The following is an 8,781-nucleotide window of genomic DNA, read 5'->3' as shown; positions in this document are numbered from 1 at the left end:
ATAACTACTCGTCTTAAATAGGAAAAACGTTGATGTGTTTGGTCACTTCTAACTTTATCTCTAAATGGTACCATTGAATGAATGGGGCTAAGCTAAATGCTATCGAAGCGTCGCAGCGCGCTCCAGCGCTTACGTGCACGCACACAGATGATAGAGGGATGTATCAACAACTCCCAGCTAAAGCAATAACACACCTCAACATTGAAAATGAGTAGACTATTCCTTTAATGCATTTACTAATACAACCTTTCAGTACAATAAAACAATCTCACATTCCCACTTTTCCTAGATAAAAAGGCAAACTTTCTTTCATGTGCTGTGTGTGTGTGCGTGTTGTGTTTATGCATGTATATGTTGTTCCCCAAGGTTCTAAGCTATTCTACACCACCAGAAAAGAGCATGTCAGATCAGACCCTGTGCTGCCGCTGCACTGCATGATGGGATACGACCTGGAAAGAGCTCACGAAACCTAAAGTGCAAAAGGAGACATGAAGGGAAACAGAGCCTGCAGGAGGTAACGAACCAAAGAGACGACAGATAACTCTTTCACTCAAACAAGCACAAAGAAAACTAAAGGAATCATGCATAGAAACACAACAGTCACAATTTTAAACATATGATGATGAATCCCAATTGGCTCCCCCAAACTCAAAGTTGAAACAAAAAAGTTTCTCACTCGTGATTGTGACTTTTTATCTTGTAAATATAATAATTCCTACATGACTTCAAGGCAGCAACACAAACCCGAGTGTGTACAGATGCGGAGCACATACTCGCTCTTCCGGCTGTCACTTTAATTTAGGAGGACATATCAACCGCGCACGCTGAGATCTCAAACACAAACACATACACATTAACATACGCACAGCTTTTCAGGATGTAATTGGGCTGCAGCAGGCAGATAAATTGATGATTTAGTCACTGGTGAAAAAGTCAGGCAGGCGTGCGGTTGACAGTCACCAGAGGCTTTACCCTTTACATCTTTGCCCAAGTGACACGCTTCCGGGTTCCTACTCATCTCTGAATACAGATTTCTTCGGTTTTCCAATGCAAATGAGAGATATAAACTGACACAAATGAATCTTGGAATGAAAAGGATTGGAAAATAAAGCTCACTCTTGACATACATATGATGCTCCGCAAGATCAAACGTGTCAAGTCTCACTTGAACTTGCTTCAGCTATCGATTAGCACGAGCCAAATTGTGTCTTAGTTTGCGAGTTCTCTTTTCTATAAAGCTTAATAAAGATCAACAGTCAAAAATCCTTTAAAAGCGAGAGGAGAAATGATTTGAAATTCCAGACAAATGTCATTGGATCGAAGAACCCTTTCCAAGAACCACAGCAGATGCATCATAAAATAAACATCTTGTGCAAATAACTTTGCTTTTTCAGGACAACAACTCGTGGGTTTTAGTGCAAACCGATCTGAAAATGTAAATAATTACTTCATAGTTTATGTCCACTGGCACACATTTAATTGAACCGAAGCTATTGGCTTTGAGACCGGCCGTTGGCGCAAATCAAATCTTGACAGAATCTGGGACTCAGAGAAGAGGCAACCAAAATAGAAATAATTTATCTCTAGCAGCTCACCGGAGGAGACAATCTGCCCCTGGAGATCAATAATTTTCATATCTCTGAGAACGGATGGAGATAAAGATTCCCTTGTCGGGTCAGGAAAAGCATGCACGTGTGAACATTAGAGAGTTGGAATACATGTTTCAAACACTAATCATGACTGCTTATCATAATGTATTACATGCCAAGTGTGTCTTTATTTACATGAAGATATCACACAAACATTTTTTCAATGCATGATTTGTGTCATCATTCATCTGTTGAGGTTTCACACTCGGTTTGGTCGCTCGGGCTGAATCAAGATCTGATTTTTTCCCCCTAGCAGCAGGACTTTTTAACTTTGTACTTTTGGGAACAAACTGTCAGATTGCATCATTTGTGCAAGGACTGCTTTGAGCTGAAACTTTTTACTATTGTAGTTAGGTAATGACTCAAAGAAGAGAGGATGCAGGTTTCACCATGTTTTAAAGTTTTTGTCCCTTTGGATTTACCATCAAACGTAGACGTCACTTGTGTCTGTCTGCCACAGATGCCTTACAGGAGATGTGAAGAATTGCAAGCTTCAACTCAACAACCCAATTTTCAGAAGACTTCACAAATGTACCACTAAATACCATTAAAAATAGCCTCCATATTGTAACAAAAATAATTTATTTTCAAAGGAATGACATGAGAGTACATTTCCATTTTGCATGAACTATCTCCCTAAAAGTTGCAGAAAACATGATTGAAAACAATATTTTCCCAGATAGGTCTGTGGATTATTTTCATTTAAACTGTTAAGCGTCGCCGTCCCGAATACGGGACACCTAAGTTTGCATTAATATTGTTGATGAAAATTTTTATTTATCACTACAAACTATATATCGTTGGAAAGGTCTAAGCCTCCAGAATAGACATTTCAAAAGTGTTTTATAAAATAAATTATGTAGGGAGAGTAATTGATTCATTTATGAAGAGAGTGTGCCTCAAAAAAATTATTTTCTGCTAAATGTCACTGTCCCACCAGCAGGACAACTACATTTACTTCAATGTTTGCATATGAATTATTATCTAATCATGACAAACTGTATATTGTTTGAAAGCTCCAAGAGTGTAGATTTAACTCAATAGGGTGGGGTGACGCTTAAAAGCTTAATAAATTTGCATTTGGATCCTACTCTCATCATTGCAGAACAACTGACCAAAAGAGTAGGGAAACACTAGGGCAATATAAAGGGGCGAGCGGGGCACACAGTAACGCTGGTTGGCTTTGGGTCTATTATTAAAACATATTAGTTAAATAAGTTAAGTTTATCATTTCACACATATATCCCTACACATGAACACTTAGGGTATGTTTACATTAATGCGTTTATCCTTTAAAACGCGTTACTTTTGCTACGTTTACGCCTTTCATCTACACTACATCACCGTTTTCGACCCTCATAAACGGATTCGTTCGCAAACGCTGCAGACCCTGTTTTAGTTTGAGAACTCAGATGTTGCTCTGAGTGTAAATGAACGTAGACGGAGTCTTATGTAAACGAACAGCTGATGTTAATGTGACAGCGCATCATTTTCAAAGTAAAAATTATTTTATTCATGTAAATGTTGGTTTGCAACGGAGGTTTTGACAAAAATAGTAAACAACTACCAACCAGCTATTATAAACGCTATGTCGGATTGTTTTAACATGTATCCTTATAGATAATGTCTGTTTTATATTAATGTTTGAGTATTGTTGGGTTTGAGTATTGTTGTAATGTGTTTATGTTTTGTTTAAATTTAGTTAGCTTACGAAAGATAGACTGTAATTTTATACGCCATATAGGCGTTGCAAAGGCCAATATGAAGGGAGAATTGTAATGGGTCAGACATTATTTTCCAGTTTAATGTAAGTTTTGTTTGCTACTTTAAAATGAATTTCGTTTCAGATAATTTGTCTCTTAATTTTAATCGATGTTTTGTTGATAAGTTTTGAGAATATAAATGAATAAAAACAATAAACTCAACGTCATTAATATATAATGCTCGTTTAGGCGCTATTTCTGTGTTGCTAGCGGAGGATGTGCACGGACCTCGCACACTTTTAAAAATTAATGCAATAAGCATTTCTGGTAGGCTAAAGCAATACTTCATCTCTTACTATGTTTGATTGAAGTTCGCATTTGCTGAAATTTATTTTTGCTTCAAGTTCGCTACTGTTTAGTACTGTTCACTTGAATGCTTTTTTTTTAAATCATAAAGACCTTTCTGTTTAGTTATAAAATCAAAATTAACCTATTAGTCATATTAATATGTTGTAGTGGGGAGCTAGACTTTCCCAAACACATTTTTATAGGTTCAAAAATAGTGTCTGTTATAGTTGTCAGCAAAGGACCCAGGTATGATTTTTTTGTCAATATCGCACACCCCTAGGCTGCATAAACGCGCAAATGTAAGCTATTAATAGAGTAATAAGTTATTTTACACTTTTATGCGCATGCCCAGTTACATGATTGGTCATGTTTCATGCATTTATGGTGGTGTATTGTGTGGATGAAGATTCTTTTTAAAATGCCAGTATAAACGAGGATCGTTTTCATTTTAAAATGCCGTTTTAAAACGCAAATGCTCTAATATAAACAAGGCCTTAAAGTTGGTTTGTGGGATCTACCGTTATCGTACAATTACACTGAAAGACAGGAGTACAAACGTTACCCCATAGGTGGGATTCTTTGTAAAAAACAGAGGGTTTGTTGTAACACCTGCTAGATTTTTTTTTAAACACAAATAATTCAAATTCTGTCTATATACTAAAAGTGGATATTGTTTATATATCTGCCTATAGATAGATATCCACACATTCATCCATCCATCATCCTTCATCTAACCATCCTTGAATTATGCATCAATGCATATAATAAGATTTTTTGAAAGGGCAAAAACTCATAATATTGAGCTATTTCCCCTGATATTGTACTAACAGTTATCATTTTGATGAATAGTATTTACATTGTTTTCTTTTCATTAAAATTTATACCTGAGGCTTCATTGTAACACTGTGTGACAACTAACCCCGCTGTGTAAAACTCTTTTCAATCCCAGTTAGGAGTTGCTGACATGTTTCAAAATGCTGTTATGTTTTAGGAAACAAGACAGTGATTCAAATAATATGAGGTTGACTTACACACCCAACTCAGAAACCGAAAAAACATACGATAAAGAAATTTACTTCCATGCCTCCAAAACACTTTTTGTTCAATATCTTAACCCGAACACATCAAAACTTTTCACAAATTCACAGAAGATCATCTTCTGACAGTAAGAGAAACGATCAAAAGCACAGATTGCTCAGCCCTGTATAAATATGTATAGTAGCCCTGTTACAATTAACCCTGGATTAGTTTGTGCCTCGCTCACCCCCAGTGATGGGAGTAACGCGTTACAAAGTACTGTAATTCCACTACTTTTAGCAGTAACGAGCATGTAACGAAGTATTTTTTTAAATCAAGTAACGCAATTACAATTACTGAAATTGAAATGAGTTCGTTACTCGCGTTACTCTATTTTGTAATAAATAGACAACATATCTGACGTCGCAGGACCGTGGTTGGCGGCGCAATGATTCATTACACTTCATCATAGCTGACAGTGCATATAGAATGAACATGAAAAATCTAAACGGGACAACATGCCTTTGTTTAAAAATTGTGCGCAAGTCATAATCCATCCGGACTCATGTTTGTAAATTATCTTCGCCAAGCAATCGCAGTATGACATTAACTTGCATTTGTAGTCCACAAAAGTAATAAATCTGAGAAATGTTCATATATTCTTAGATGTTTACATCGGCTTCATGGAAGAGAACGATCCGCGATTGTTGTTTCCACTAAAATATTCACACTGCGCTGTACGCCTGTGTTAAAACTCCATAGTATGTGTGAGCTCGCTTTTAGTTTTACTTTCAGTCTCTCTGTATCCGAAAAAACAATCCACTCGCTCTGTGTCCATCTGACAAAACAATCCACTCGCTCTGTGTCATAAATAAAGTAAGTTTACATATTAAGATAATTTCTAACAAAAATATTCAAAGGTTGAATCTAAAGCAAAATAGGCTCCTACAGTATGTGATATATTAGAGCCCATCCATATCATTTTACTGTTTGACTGTTCAGTACTGTTCATATTTACATTTAAAAAGCAGACATAACTTAAAAGTAACTTTTCTTAGTAACTAATTACTTTTGATATACAGTAACTGGTAGAGTAATTCAGTTACTGTAGAGTAATTAAGTAACTAGTAACTGTAACTAATTACTAATTTTCAGTAACTTGCCCAACACTGCTCACCCCTACACGATGGTAAACTAGACACACATGGAAAACAATTAAACACCATGAGACCAAATGGCAAAACAGGAACAACAGGGAGAACACAGAAACTTTTTAAACAGACTAAACTTCAAAATAAAAGCACAAGACAGGAACAGAAAATGATCATAACAATACATCACTTGGACCGAATAATGAAGAATAAGCTGCCAAGCTGCCATTATTATTTTACAACCGAGTCTGTAGCACTGTGATATAATACCCAGCCTCAAGAGGTGAGCATCAAACCATCACGTCATTAATGCAGAGAGTTGACTACTACACACTTTTCTATTAAAGTGCAACAGTTATCAACCGTGCTTTAATCAAAAATTCAATAAATATTCATCACCATGAGATGAAATAACCATCATGGCCTGTCCATAAAGTTGTGGCCTAAGAGTACTGTCAAAACTATAGATGAGGGAAACATGTTTTCAAACATTAAATCTGCTGTCCAATCAACAGAGAAACTTGACAGTGGATCTTTATTAAAACTTTTTAAAGGGGACATTTCACAAGACTTTTACAAGATGTAAAATACATCTTTGGTGTCCCCAGATTACATATGTGAAGTTTTGGCTCAAAATACCCCACAGATAATTTATTATAAGATGTTAAAATTGCCACTTTGTAGGTGTGAGCAAAAATGTGCTGTTTGTGTGTGTGTCCTTTTAAATGCAAATGAGCTGATTTCTGCACTAAATGGCAGTGCTGTGGTTGGATAGTGCAGATTAAGGGGCAATATTATCCCCTTCTGACATCACAAGGGGAGCCAAATTTTAATGACCTATTTTTTCACGTGCTTGCAGAGAATGGATTACCAAAACTGAGTTACGGGGTTGATTTTATTCACATTTTCTAGGTTGATAGAAACACTGGGGACCCATTTATAGCACTTAAACATTGAAAAAGTCAGATTTTTATGATATGTCCCATTTAATGTTAAAATACATAAAATAAAATAATCACATCATTTTAATATCATAAAATATGTGTAAATAAGCCTTTTGTTGATAATTTAATAATGCACTTTTATGTAATCTATCAAATCAAATTCCCCTAAAGATCAAAAATAGACTTTGCATGAACTACCAAAGTGGCTTACACTGTTAAGTGTCTTCTATATGCTTAAATGTAAATGATACAATTTGATATAAGGCACCATTGGATCGTGTGTTTCACATGACCAAACGTCATTTAACACAAATCTGGCACAGCATGTCTAATGTCACCATATTTGAGAGCTAACAAGAAGATTGGAAATGTGCCTAAAGCAAGCTCAGAAATGATTGAAATTATAACCCATTAACTCAAAACTCTAATCTGTGCATTTATGTTCTCAGTGAGAATCACATGCATTTTCCTCTTTAATAAGCCAAACATTCAGATCAGTAACCGTTCTTTTCAGAAAACTTCTAAAAGCTGTATTTCCTCCAAACAAGACTTAAGGAGACGATTATACACTACACCAGCAAATGGCTGATTGTTCACGGGCAAAATTAGATCCTCTTGCAGCATGTAACCCGCCATTAAATTCTAAGGCAAAAAGTCAAGAGTACGTTTTAAAATGTTAATATATGAAATATGAGAGTGAGTTATGTATATTCATCTTCTATCATAGCGGTAGTAAAACTGTCTCTTTTTTGAGGATCTGACTGCATCATTAGGGATACTGAAGGTTTTCAGATACCCATCACTAAGAAAAACTTATGAAAGCCATTGATGCTGTCACAGTTAACAATAAAAGCCCTGCAGTCGTGAATGCTCTATTCATTATGTCATTTATCAAGATTATCTTTCTCTTATAGCGTATTTCCATCTGTAACCCTATAATATACATGCACTTTCACACTGAATTAGACTACAGTTTCTTTGACGTCTCTGAAATCCACAGCATGAAATCATAATGTGTGCTAGCATGTAACTTTTCAGAACCACGGACAGCAGCAATGATCATTTACAAGGAACACAGGCGGATCAGCACCATGGACAGCGGCACAACACATTTACAGTTTTTTTAATTCAAATTCATAGTGAAAAATGTAACACAGGAACTGGCACGATATTAAGTTTTGACACCAAACCAAAACACAGATTCATGGGCCATTATTAGAGGAAGGCAACCGGGAATGCTGTCCAGGACCAAGTGATAAGGGTGACAAATAAGACATGTTGAACACAATGAAATATTGGAGGTGTACGTGTAAAAAGCAGTTAGTCAAGTGCTCACGATGCAGTGTCTCCTAAAGATGGAGAGGGAGTACTTGGGTAGACGTTAGAAGGTCACTCCACCATTGAGGTAAACTGACAGTTTGGAAAATGTATGTATTGCCCATCACTCACAAACTGCACAATTCTGAAAGGTACATAGATTCAAAATGCATATCTGGGGACTGTACTGTTTACATGCATGAATGCTTTGGCAGATGCATTTACAATAGATTTTTCGAATTTGTGTCTTTTGAAATGAAATGTGAATGATGTCATTCTAGCCCATTTGTCTGTTTATTCTGATTGCTTCTGGGACACGTGAAGGTGAATTCTAAGAGGGTTAATTTAATTGGTGTTTTGATTGGGAATTTGTGGAAGTTGTATTTGCATTTGATCAGTGTCTCAACCTGATTGTCTTTAGAGATCACATAACACACACAGTGTCTCCTGTTCATCTTGGGTACCTATAGAGTAGTATTTCATCCTTCAAATGTCGATAGAGTTTTTTTGTTGTCAGATTTATAAAAGACAGAACAGTCTTTATGTTTTTTTTTTTTTTTGAAAAAGGCAGAACTCTTGGAAGCGTAAGGTGATAAAGAATTACGAGTACAGCTACATGTTAATGTTGTTAACATTATTTGCACTTATGCAC

This window comes from Misgurnus anguillicaudatus, chromosome 11, assembly GCF_027580225.2.
Source record: "Misgurnus anguillicaudatus chromosome 11, ASM2758022v2, whole genome shotgun sequence".
Classification (NCBI taxonomy): Eukaryota; Metazoa; Chordata; class Actinopteri; order Cypriniformes; family Cobitidae; genus Misgurnus; species Misgurnus anguillicaudatus.
The sequence above is the reverse complement of the archived record's forward strand: the minus strand, read 5'-3'. Positions refer to the sequence as shown.